The sequence below is a fragment of the Synchiropus splendidus genome, chromosome 6 (assembly GCF_027744825.2).
Source record: "Synchiropus splendidus isolate RoL2022-P1 chromosome 6, RoL_Sspl_1.0, whole genome shotgun sequence".
Classification (NCBI taxonomy): domain Eukaryota; kingdom Metazoa; phylum Chordata; class Actinopteri; order Syngnathiformes; family Callionymidae; genus Synchiropus; species Synchiropus splendidus.
The window spans coordinates 17611493-17624891 of record NC_071339.1 but is presented as its reverse complement, the minus strand read 5'-3'; the positions used below and the strand labels follow the sequence as shown (position 1 = coordinate 17624891).

The window sequence follows — 13399 nt, the reverse complement described above, 5'->3', positions numbered from 1 at the left end:
GGTTCGACCAGCCGTCAGGTTAGCACAGGGCCGCTTCTCTTCGGATCCAAAGGCTAGCAGCTGGAAGCTGCAGGATCCTCAGAAACAGTAACAGATAACCTCTCGCCGTCCTTCTTTCCTGTCGGGAATGTTGACACTCCGTCATGTTTCTGACTCAGCTCAGGTCATTACAGGTCATTCCACGTCAGTCAGACAAACAAGTCTCTCATGTACGTGTCAAACTTAAGTCTGAAGCTTTCACTCTGCCAAACATTTTCTTTTGCACACAACCTTTCTTTTCATCTTGGGAACAGGAGTCTGTCCCAGCTACCTGGGGGAGGGACGGGGGCCACCCTGGACAGGTCTCCAGTACGTCATACACGAATATGATTCATGTGAAGAATGAAGGAGCGATGACAGTGACACAATGAAGGATGAGCCTGAGTGGCAGTTCAAAGTTCAAAGGTCATGCCTTCTGCATTACTCTTCAGACTACGGAACTGACCCTGGCTATAGGCCTGTTTAAAATTCGTAGTCATACTACAGTATACATGCTCTGGTCAGTGGTCGAGCAAGAAAACACTGATGACCTTTGACCTTTCCTTGTCAGGACGATCCGTACAGTCTTGTTGTTTACTCTGTGTCACTGCCATTCCTATGTCATTCTTTAATGGATTTAAGTTATTTTTGTGTAAGGTGAGCAGAAAGTTTAGAAGCATATGCGTCATGAAGTAGCGACAGTGTGTGTTGGGGCTGAAGTCTTCTGATGCAGTTTCACATGTGACCACAAAAGGACCACAATAAGTGACGTTCAGAGCTGCTGGGCTCTGGATGAAACGACTGTTAGGAGCCTGTGGCTGAGGAGAGGGAGATAGACATGAAGAGATCTACAGTTTCCACACTTGGTCCGGTTGTTCTGATGGAGCTGAGATGTGTTCAGAAGTGACGATAGATGAATGAGAGTTCTGGTGGAACCTGATGTTCCAAAAACTATCGATCTGTAGCCAGGGTGAGTCGCTGATCATCTCCAGCTGCGGTGGGTGAAGATGGATGGCCGCTTGTTGGCCTGCCGTCGAACCACCCGCCACTCTGCAGATGTGTTGTGTGCTTCTCCCGCCAAACTGACACTCCCTCTCTTCGGTTGTTCATCTTCCCTGCTTGGTAAACGAAGTTCAAACTAACAAATCTGAAGATGAAGTATCAGGTGTTCCACTCATAGCAACAACTCCTGTGTTGTGTTGCAGGCAACTGCGCTTGTTTTTGACTGTTTTTGGGTGTCAGTACTTCCTCCTCTCTCAATGTGGACCTGCTCCGGAATAACCCAAATGTTTGGGCTGATGGGGAAGAGGTTATAACTCAAGAAATGGATTCAGATGATATGCTGTTCGGATCTCCAGCTCGTGGAGCAGGTGGTGTCGAGGGGGCGTCAGTTGAGGTCTAACTAAAAATAGAGCATAGTAAGGATGAGCTATAACTTTTCTAACCTTGTTCATCTAACTTATTGTCCATGATATACCGCTAAAAACTAGCATGCGATGATAATAAACATTATTGCATTGGACTTGCATACAGGAACATGACGAGACCGTGACAGTGCACCGTGCTCGCCGGTGTTTGACAGCCGACACCGGCGTGTGACAGCTATGGAGAATGTGGTGGACTTCGGTTCACGATTGTAGTTTTAAACTTATTTTTAATACAGGGAACCTTTGATAATGACACTGGTTGACTGTGAATCTCTGGATCGATGTTTAGTTTATTAGATGGAGTGGTCCTCATAGGTTCTCTGACGCAGTCATCTGCTTTGGTGCACATCAACACATGCAGGTCTCCCGCTGCGCTGGCTCCTCTGCGAAACACCGTAGTGAAAACAGTTGGATACTGAACTGAGCTCCGCTCCAGTATCGGCGGCGGCGTCCTCTTCCGCGTCCCCATTAGGGTTCACTGATCGCGGACACACTCTCACAGGCAGCGCTAATGCTACGTTCCGGCATCAGTTAGGGACCATCAACAAATTCTAAAGCGGTCAATAAGAAATCTTCAATAAGGCAAAGAAAAACAACCATTTTAGGAGAGAGAATTGTGAAAAGGTTTTTCATCACACAAGACGAAGGACTGACAGTTTCTGATGATTTTGAGAATAGAATATGACTACCATAGTTAAAGTCAACTGTTAAGAGACATGAGGTACAGCAGACAGACGACTCGATTTAACCCCTAAATAAAGCTGGCAGAGCAGTCTGTCAGACACCAGCAGCTTCTACCAGAGACGGGAAACTTCTCATGTCTGAACTTAGTTAACTATCATATTTATACATAAACAAATAATGATGTTGGAGACAAACTCCACTTATACGTTTCATCATAAAACAGTTTCAAGAGAGACTGTCATGTGTCCAACACATGGACTAGAATGAAAATGGATTTATCGTGATAATAGTTATCACTGAAATGACAGCATTTATCATGATCATTTTTTTGGTCCATATCGCGCATCCCTAGAGCATAGAAATGACATTTACATCTCAGCATGACAATGCCTTCTGTATTCAAGCCACTCTGTGCTCGCATTTGTACCTGCTCCAGATGTCTAAGCCGCCGCCCCTACATGTGTCTCAAGGTTTGCTGAGTGGTAGAGAATGTGCTCTCAGCATGACAGTAATGCGACTCATACGTGGAAACAGACAAGATTTCGCCGTATTTTTTTAAACTGCCAACCAAACACAGCTGGGCTGCACTTGTCCCGCACCAGGGCGTCACTGGTTTCCAGCCACTAAAGCAACAGCTCATGAGTGTGTTTAAAAAGTTTTTCTTGTCATTGTAAAATCTAAGCTCTGATTGTTTCATACTCTCTGCCTGGTTGACATGGCTCCATTTATCGAGTGTTTGATGAGACTAATGCATTTGGTGTGAATATACAGTACCTTGAGTCCTTACAGGGCCCAAGGCAAATCCTGGCACCTCGCATATATGTACACCCCTTGCTGAAGTGGCCCTCATTGAGGTGAACTAAGCGGCTGCACACATGTGACTGAATGTGATGATGTCATGATAGTGTAATGTTTAAATAAGATGAGTGATTTCTATCTACAGTATGAGTGATAAACAATGCCTTTTTTCTTGTATTTACAAAATAGTAGTGTCGTTGTGTGTTTACGCAGTGACGTGAACGTGTTTGTGTGAGTGAAACCCCAAGTAACAAGAGAGAAGAATGCAGAAACGGGGCCAATCGAATCTGTTTACTAAAGTAGTAAACCAACACTGTACACAAAGAATCACTGTGCACAGTGCGGCTGTTTTCTGTCTGAGGAGCCTCCTGGTTCTTCTGCACTGTTGATATGAGCCAGGTGGCTCAGAAGGACTAAATTGCTATTCTAAGTATTTGAAATTAAAGAACACGATTCAATTGATTTAATGAAACCTATTGTGGTCCCTGCTTGCCTAAGGGTAAGTCCACCTGTGGTTGAACCTGTGCACATTTAAAATTAAAGTGTTTTCCTCAGCTGGTAAAAACAAGGGATGAGAATCAAGAGACGGAATGACATGACAAGAGCAGTGGATGTCGCTGTCATCTCAGAAACTTTGGTGGCTTGAATGCCAGTCAAAGAACCAGCATCATCTCAGAGAAGTCCCAGATGCCTAGTCCACCTCGTGAGAGAACCAGCCTCCCATGTGGCGGATCCCAAGCTTCACCACTGCGTGTCAGGTCTGTATCGCCTCCTTGTGGTTGAGCAGGGAACAGCAGGTCAATTGAGTTGATGGACGTTTTTCAACGACGTCGTCTTTCATCGTCGTCAGGCGATTTACAAGCGATCCGCCCGCTGCCTTCGCATCTGGTCCGGCTCCGCTGGTCTCTTCGTATCCGCGGTCTCAGGCGGGCGACTTTTACAGGGCCGACAGCGCCAGGTGATGCTGATCACCGCTGACGTCGTGTTCAAAAGCAGAGTCGGCATCTGTTGTCATGAGTCCTGAAATCCTCGCAGCCAGTGGAGGACGTCTGAAGTGATTTTCCTGAAGTTTTTTTTCCCGCTTTGAAGCCGCGCAGGCTTCAAACTCACAGAGTGGTTTCCCTAACAGCGGAGGCAGCAGCTGCCATGCATCAGTCACGATGCATCCAGATGATCCCTGATCTGAGTCCTGCTAAAACGAAAACGTCGATTCCGTGTCCCGCTACGCTCCCCAGCACACGTTTCTGGTTTAGGCAGAAAATTAAAGACCTCAATTGTCTTGATAGAGATTAAACATGCTCTGATTGCCGCCTACACATGACGCAGGAGTCGGATCTGCTGCTGCTGCTGCTGCTGCGTCCAACCCCGGTCCTCACAGCATCACTGGAGCGCGCCCTGCTGACGGAGACTGGCATCACGCTAGCCCGCGATCTACAAATACCCATCTCGCCAGCCCACAAAAAAAAAACCATGCGCGTCTATTTGTGCCGATACGGTAGCGACTCCGTAAGCGCCAGTAAAGGGTAGTTGTGTGTTACGGAGATGATAAATATTATTAAATATTATATAAAATATATTATATAAATAAATATGATTAAGAACACATATTACAAAAACCACAAGAGGTGAGTTTGAAGAGGTTTTACTGTAGAATTCTGAAATAAATTGACTTTATGTACTGTAATAACATGTATATTATAAAAAAATATTTATAAAAAAAACTACAAGAGGTTAGTGAAATCTTTCACTGGATTCCTGTTCAGGGAGCTCTACTCTACTATCTCTGTGAGTTTGAAGAGTTTTTACTGTAGTATTATGAAATAAATTGACTTTATGTACTGTAATAACATGTATATTATAAAAGAAATTATATAAAATAAACCAAAAGAGGTTAGTGAAATCTTTCACTGCATTCCTGTTCAGGGTGGTCTACTCTACTATCCCTGTGAGTTTGGAGTGTTTTTACTGTAGAATTATGAAATAAATGGACTTCATGTACTCTGACAACATGGATATTAATAAAAAATTATATAAAAAAAACTACAAGAGGTTAGTGAAATCTTTCACTGGATTCCTGTTCAGGGAGCTCTGCTCTACTATCCATGTGAGTTTGGAGTGTTTTTACTGTAGAATTATGAAATAAATTGACTTTATGTAATGTAATAATATGTATATAATGACAAAAATTATATAAAAAAAACTACAAGAGGTTAGTAAAATCTTTCACTGGATTCCTGTTCAGGGAGCTCTACTCTACTATCCCTGTAAGTTTGAAGAGTTTTTACTGTAGAATTCTGAAATAAATTGACTTTATGTACTGTAATAACATGTATATTATAAAAGAAATTATATAAAATAAACCAAAAGAGGTTAGTTAAATCTTTCACTGGATTCCTGTTCAGGGAGCTTTACTCAACTATTCCTGTGAGTTTGGAGTGTTTTTACTGTAGAATTATGAAATAAATTGACTTTATGTACTGTAATAACATGTATACAATGAAAAAATTATATTAAAAAAACTACAAGAGGTTAGTGAAATCTTTCACTGGATTCCTGTTCATGGTGGTCTACTCTACTATACCTGTGAGTTTGAAGAGTTTTTACTGTAGAATTATAAAATAAATTGACTTTATGTATTGTAATAACAAGTATATTATGAAAAAAAAATTATATAAAATAAACTAAAAGAGGTTAGTGAAATCTTTCACCGGATTCCTGATCAGGGAGCTCTACTCTACTATCCCTGTGAGTTTGAAGAGTTTTTACTGTAGAATTCTGAAATAAATTGACTTTATGTACTGTAATAACATGTATATTATAAAAAAAATTTATAAAAAAAACTACAAGAGGTTAGTGAAATCTTTCACTGGATTCCTGTTCAGGGAGCTCTACTCTACTATCTCTGTGAGTTTGAAGAGTTTTTACTGTAGTATTATGAAATAAATTGACTTTATGTACTGTAATAACATGTATATTATAAAAGAAATTATATAAAATAAACCAAAAGAGGTTAGTGAAATCTTTCACTGCATTCCTGTTCAGGGTGGTCTACTCTACTATCTCTGTGAGTTTGGAGTGTTTTTACTGTAGAATTATGAAATAAATGGACTTCATGTACTCTGACAACATGGATATTAATAAAAAATTATATAAAAAAAACTACAAGAGGTTAGTGAAATCTTTCACTGGATTCCTGTTCAGGGAGCTCTGCTCTACTATCCATGTGAGTTTGGAGTGTTTTTACTGTAGAATTATGAAATAAATTGACTTTATGTAATGTAATAACATGTATACAATGAAAAAATTATATAAAAAAAACTACAAGAGGTTAGTGAAATCTTTCACTGCATTCCTGTTCAGGGTGGTCTACTCTACTATCCCTGTGAGTTTGAAGAGTTTTTACTGTAGAATTATGAAATAAATTAACTATGTATTGTAATAACAAGTATATTATGAAAAAATTATATTAAAAAAACTACATGAGGTTAGTGAAATCTTTCACTGGATTCCTGTTCAGGGAGCTCTACTCTACTATCCCTATCCTGTTTGGAGCGTTTTAATTTGTAATTACAAAATAATTACACCTTATGTCATAATAACACGTGCATAAAAAAAGGGCTTAGTGAAATGTCACTGGATTCGTGTTCAAGGTGCTATTCTCTACTTTCCCTGTGAGTTTCAAGAGTTTGTAAAACACATTATGTCATGTAGCAACATGCACATTAGGAGTCATTTAAGAAAACCAGAGTCACTAAAGAAAGTCATTTAAGAAAACCACAAGAGGCAAGTCAATTTTTTTTCACTGGATTCATGTTTAGGAAGTGCTTGGCTACTCGCCCACGGAATTTGTGTACTTTTTACTTTGCAATTCTTGCAGTGACTTTTTTTAATTGTTTTCACTGTTGGTTCCAAAAAACGGAAAAATGACTACTCCCAAACACAACTTACCTCTCACTTACGAATCCAGTGACATTTCACTAGGCCCTTTTTTTATGCACGTGTTATTATGACATAAGGTGTAATTATTTTGTAATTACAAATTAAAACGCTCCAAACAGGATAGGGATAGTAGAGTAGAGCTCCCTGAACAGGAATCCAGTGAAAGATTTCACTAACCTCATGTAGTTTTTTTAATATAATTTTTTCATAATATACTTGTTATTACAATACATAGTTAATTTATTTCATAATTCTACAGTAAAAACTCTTCAAACTCACAGGGATAGTAGAGTAGACCACCCTGAACAGGAATGCAGTGAAAGATTTCACTAACCTCTTGTAGTTTTTTTAATATAATTTTTTCATTGTATACATGTTATTACAGTACATAAAGTCAATTTATTTCAGAATTCTACAGTAAAAACTCTTCAAACTCACAGGGATAGTAGAGTAGAGCTCCCTGAACAGGAATCCAGTGAAAGATTTCACTAACCTCTTGTAGTTTTTTTTATATAATTTTTTCATTGTATACATGTTATTACAATACATAGAGTTAATTTATTTCAGAATTCTACAGTAAAAACACTCCAAACTAACAGGAATAGTAGAGTAAAGCTCCCTGAACAGGAATCCAGTGAAAGATTTCACTAACCTCTTGTAGTTTTTTTTATATAATTTTTTCATTGTATACATGTTATTACAATACATAGAGTTAATTTATTTCAGAATTCTACAGTAAAAACACTCCAAACTCACAGGAATAGTAGAGTAAAGCTCCCTGAACAGGAATCCAGTGAAAGATTTCACTAACCTCTTTTGGTTTGTTTTATATAATTTCTTTTATAATATACATGTTATTACAGTACATAAAGTCAATTTATTTCATAATTCTACAGTAAAAACACTCCAAACTCACAGGAAGAGTAGAGTAAAGCTCCCTGAACAGGAATCCAGTGAAAGATTTCACTAACCTCTTGTAGTTTTTATTATAAATATTTTTTTATAACATACATGTTATTACAATACATAGAGTTAATTTATTTCAGAATTCTACAGTAAAAACTCTTCAAACTCACAGAGATAGTAGAGTAGAGCTCCCTGAACAGGAATCCAGTGAAAGATTTCACTAACCTCTTGTAGTTTTTATTATAAATATTTTTTTATAATATACATGTTATTACAATACATAGAGTTAATTTATTTCAGAATTCTACAGTAAAAACTCTTCAAACTCACAGAGATAGTAGAGTAGAGCTCCCTGAACAGGAATCCAGTGAAAGATTTCACTAACCTCTTGTAGTTTTTATTATAAATATTTTTTTATAATATACATGTTATTACAATACATAGAGTTAATTTATTTCAGAATTCTACAGTAAAAACTCTTCAAACTCACAGAGATAGTAGAGTAGAGCTCCCTGAACAGGAATCCAGTGAAAGATTTCACTAACCTCTTGTGGTCTTTTTTTAATAATATCCATATTATTACAGTGTTTAAGCTGTATTTTTGTTTAAAAAAACGTTGAAGACACTTTCTTGAAATACATAACGTCTATTTATCATCTCCGTAACACACAACTACTCTTTACTGGAGCTTACGGAGTCGCTACCGTAACGGCACAAATAGACGCTCATACTTTTTTTTGAGTGGGCTGGCGAGATGGGTATTTGTAGCTCGCGGGCTAGCGTGATGCCAGTTGACGGAGGCGCGGACCGTCGCTGCATGTCACATAGATAAATCTCTAGCGGCGCGTGAAGTGACTCTGGAAGCTCCTGCCATCCAGTCAGAAAGTGGGAAACGTAGCATGTGTTAAACCTCCTGAGGTGAAACCCCGATGATTTCAGGTCGTATAGTCATTAAACCATTTTTTTCCCGTGAGCACATGATATCAGGGTGGTCATGAGAACTGTGAGGAGAGAAGCCAGCGCCCAGTCTTTTCTGGTGGTCAGCATCATCTGCCGCTGTCAGCCCAGTAGAAGTCGTCCACCGCAGTCTGGCAGAGCTGGACCACATGTTGACAGATAATCTACAAAATGAGAGACCTAAATCACTGTATCTACTTTCTGATCGACTCTGCAGCCTACTACTTTCTGTCAACCACAAGGGGGCAGAAAAACAGTTGAAATAAATGAAAGTTGTACCTTTAAATGAAGGTTAATATAGGTTCTTATATAGTTATATAATATGTAGCTCAGTACATTTGATGGTGAAACAGTTGCCAGGCTTATGATCAGAGTTGGTTCTGAATGAACTCGGAACCAGGAATGTTAGTGCCAATGTTCTCAAGTGATATGAAGACCCACAAATTCCATAACCTCCGTGTAGAGAGAGCAGCGCATGTCGAGGGAGGTCAATCTTCAGAGATAAACACAGCAGGAGGAGAGAGGGTGAAGGTGAGGGTCTTCAGTCTGAAGCTGCTTCTGCTACTGCTGAGGGGCTTAGGGACCCCAGCATCCTGGCTCCCGGAAGCTGGTGATGGTTAAGTTGTTTGTATGAGTCCCTGACAAGGAACTGAGCTTTTTCCACTGTCCAAAGGGCTTTTGTAACCACGGCAACATCAGCTCTGTCTTGTCATGCCGCAGCACTACGCATACGCAGCATGTCAGGTTATGTAGCCCACTGCTTTCAGAGATGTCAATCTAGAGTACAGTGGAACGTTCTGGCAGGAGGTCGGTCAATGAAAAGCAAACGGATCCAGTAAATGTTTGAAGAAAAACAAAAGATATGGACTTAGAACATCATTTTGCGCTGCACTATCAACATGACGGTGAAGCACCAAGCTGTCGGACGAATGGACGCAACTGAGACACATCATCAACACAATTCCCACAAAGCTGGTTAATTGTTCAAGTATTGTGAAAGCCTGCAATCCAGGCATGAACTGCAGACGTTGCAGCAAAGTGACATCGCAGTGCTTCGGTAGAACTTGCTCATTGGAGGCCTGGAAGATCTCCTCTGTTCTCCCACACAATTGCTCGGAACACACAACACTCATGACCAGACTCACCCCTGAAAAAACAATTTAGAAAACCCAGAAATCTTGCGGTTCGGCCACATTCCACAATTAAAGCACCAAATAAAAAGTCAAGGAGTTGACGGTAATGAAGAAGAAGTGGTGTTGCCTGCCTGTCCTGTCGAGTAGAGCTGATGTGGGAACTGAAGTCGGTGGTTTCACTGTGGTGAGCATCTATTTGTTTGTGGCCGCAGACTCTTGGTTCCAGAATTAGGATAAGAAGGCTATTAAAGTCTTAAATGTGGCTGTGATCCTCCGCTTGCTGGCAACCGTGTTGCACATGGAGCTCATGTTTCTTGGCAGACACCGGGGTTGTGGGAGAAAGAGCTGCTGTCACAGCACATCAGGCCCGGAGCTCAGAATCATCGCAGACCATCGTCCGCCGAGGTTTTCTCTGTCTGCTAGTTATCGCGGTTGCATTCCTGCTACGCTGCTCCTTGCCAGAAAAGCTTTCCGCGGGCTCCTGGACGTCGCCAGTCCTGGACCGAGTTCTGGACCAAGTTCTGGGCAAGTCAGGGAGACTCTTAATATTATAATAAAAAGCTTTGTAGCACTTACCCTGCCGCCAACATCACTGTGGCAGCAGTTCATCTGCTTGTCTTTGTTGTGATGAACAACAATGACACACTGGCTCTGGTGGTGGGGGGAGACCATGGGGCAGAGCCAGGATGTTATCTCCACATTTGTTGAGCCAGTTTAATGGACCGGAGTCACCGTGCAGTTGGACCGTGTCTGACCGTTCTTGGCCCAAGCCGAGAGATGGTTGAGCCAAAATATTATTGTTATCTTCATGAGAATTGTTTTTGACTCTTCAACTGTCACATGTTTGGTTTTATTCTACTATGGACTGCATGATCTTGACGTGGTTGTAAAAATGAGCCTTGTCAATTTCTACGTCTCACCTGACCATTTCTTGACAATTTCTTTTTAACTCTACTGCTGTCTTGTTCAGCACATTGTAGTCATTGGCATTATATAGACATTAGATGAAGAAGGTCAGTGTGAACCTAACTTATTGTACTTGAAATTTAATAAATTAAATCTGATTTAAAAATAAAAAAATAATATTGGGACACACTTTTAGGTCCCGACCCACCATAAGAACTGTTGATATTGACAAAACAAATGTAAAAAATATGGGTGTTTTTTATGCTTCCATCACAGTTTGAGCCGATTCCACCCTCAGGACGCAACCTTCTTGTGTCATGCGCTCAGTCGGCTGTTGTCTATTTGCTGACGGGCGTTGACAAAGACCCACCCCCCCCCGTCCTCTGCAACACTGGTTAAAGCAAGCTGGAGGCTTGTGTCCTGAGATCACTCCAACGTGTGCACACCATCGTTCAGATGGGTTTGTTAGCTTTAGAACTGTGGAGAACCTCGAGGGAGTGTGGAGATTATTTAACTGCCAGTTTTGAGTGACCATGGAGTGGCCATGGAGCTGTCAGATTTGACCCTCGAGACCTTGAGCTTGCTTACTTTTTTAGAGTGTCAACATCTGCCTGGATATATTTCCTGTACGCAAACTTTATTAGATTCCCACTCTGTAATATAATCTGCTGTCTTAATTTGCGAATCATAAACAGAGCAGGGTTACTCAGTTCTGTGCTTTTTCACAACACAAATATTTGTGTCCCCACTGTCAGATGTTCATCTCTAGAAACAGTTTTGTTTGGTTTGTAAATGAACTTGCTTCGTCACGTTGCTGTTGTGTAAACTCCTGGGTTGGCTCCTGGGCAGCTGGGTTCTTCTCCAGACAATTTGGGGATCTTGAGCGGGATCTTTGTGTATTTTTCCATCTCTGAGTAGCTTCGTATCGAAATAAAAAATGTGAAAGTTTGTATTCACCAAGTTATATTCAGGTCAAACGTCCTTCATTGGACGACCAGGACTGCGTCGTTCCTGGAACATCTTGTGTTGCCTCCATCAGTAGGTGCTGATGGGACTTTTGGATTTGGATCAGTCAACGGAGACCAGATAGAACTGTGGTTCTGGACCTCTGGTGAAGATGTAGGTCAGCAAAGTCAGAGCTCCCGTCCAACTCTCATGGCCTCAGAACACTGTGGATGGAACAGAGTGCGTGAGAGTCTGGATTCAATACAGCGCAGGTCGGGCTGATTTATGATGTATAGTCATCAAATGGATATTAGCATATTGATCCAGACACCAGGAAATACCAAACGCTCAGTTCAGAATAATTCTGTGGTGAGAGAGAGAAGCTCTCAGATGGAGCCGGTGGTACTGCAGTGTCAGAGTTGAGCTGAGAGTTGGCAGTAGCACTTCAGGTGGTCAATCTTCATCTGGAGAGCGTTCCTGACTCAGGAACCAGACCGGACTGAACCGGGACTGAATCAACTATAGCGGCTCGCTTTTCAACATGCTGGGATCAAGACATCAATAGGTCAGAGCGTCTTCCGGAGTTGGAGCCAAAACATTATGACCACCTGTTTCATGCTCTTGAGTGAGTTTCAGTTTTCAGACGGACTGGTGTGACGGAGACATTTGGGTTTGTTTTGAGCACATCGCTGCTGAAGCATATCTGCTGGTAATGAAGGTGCAATGGTCTGTAAAGCTCAGATTATGAGAGCAGAAGAGTAGTCGCTGGCTTCAACTGAAGACTCAATTATCGTGTTTTCCCAGGAGCTTTTTATTGGTTCACAATGTGCCGCACATGTGGGGGACCAGAACGGTTCTCTTCAACTGTCTGGTTCACGCTGGAGATTAAAACTTTGTGTTTTAGTTGAACTGAAAGTCGCAGATGGTTTTTAATGGTCATGAGGTTTATAGAAGGTGAACTTGAGTCAGCTGTTAGCTACTATCCTGCGATGTTATGGTACGCTCCATTTGTGATCGGAACTTGCAAATTCCCATTTATGCGTCCTGTTGTTTTGCCCGACGTAAGATTTCCCAGATCGAAAGTTGGAGAATCCTCACCACCCCGAGCATGGACAGGAAGTAGGGATGCACCGATCTGACTTTTATGTTTCCAATACCCATTCCAGGACTTTGATGTGATCCACTCATTTTCGGATGGAAACTGAAAACTCCACTGCAGCAACGCTGAATCTGCTGTTAGCTGCTGCCTTGTTATCATGATGACGGGGTGTGACGTCAACAGAGTTTCAACGCCAGGATCGGTTCCCGGATCTGCAATTTTTCACAGATGTCTGATCCCACTTTAAGAGACTGGATCGGGCCGATAACCTATACCAGGATCAGGATCAGTGCATCCCTAACAGATGTACGGCAAAAGACAAACAAACAAAAGGGAGCATGAATTTCATTTGAAGCAGTGATGTAGGTGGAAGTCATAAGTAATGCTACGTTTATGTGATGTCAGATGGGAGTCACTGGGTTCATGAGTTCTTCTTACATCTAAGGATACACTGTTTGGAATGCTGCATATGAGGCCTCAGCTTTGACTCAGCTCAGCACTCCTTATTTTCCTCACGTGGCGGACAGAGCTGTGGTCTGCTTCACTGACTCAACAGACTATATGACTCCGTTTCACCTGCAACCTGT

General features: G+C 41.3%; 1 protein-coding gene across 2 annotated transcripts in view; it reads left to right on the top strand.

The window, feature by feature from the left end:
• The window catches only part of raly (RALY heterogeneous nuclear ribonucleoprotein), a 53177-nt gene that overhangs the window by 27307 nt on the left and 12471 nt on the right, over positions 1-13399 (top strand). The window lies entirely within an intron of this gene.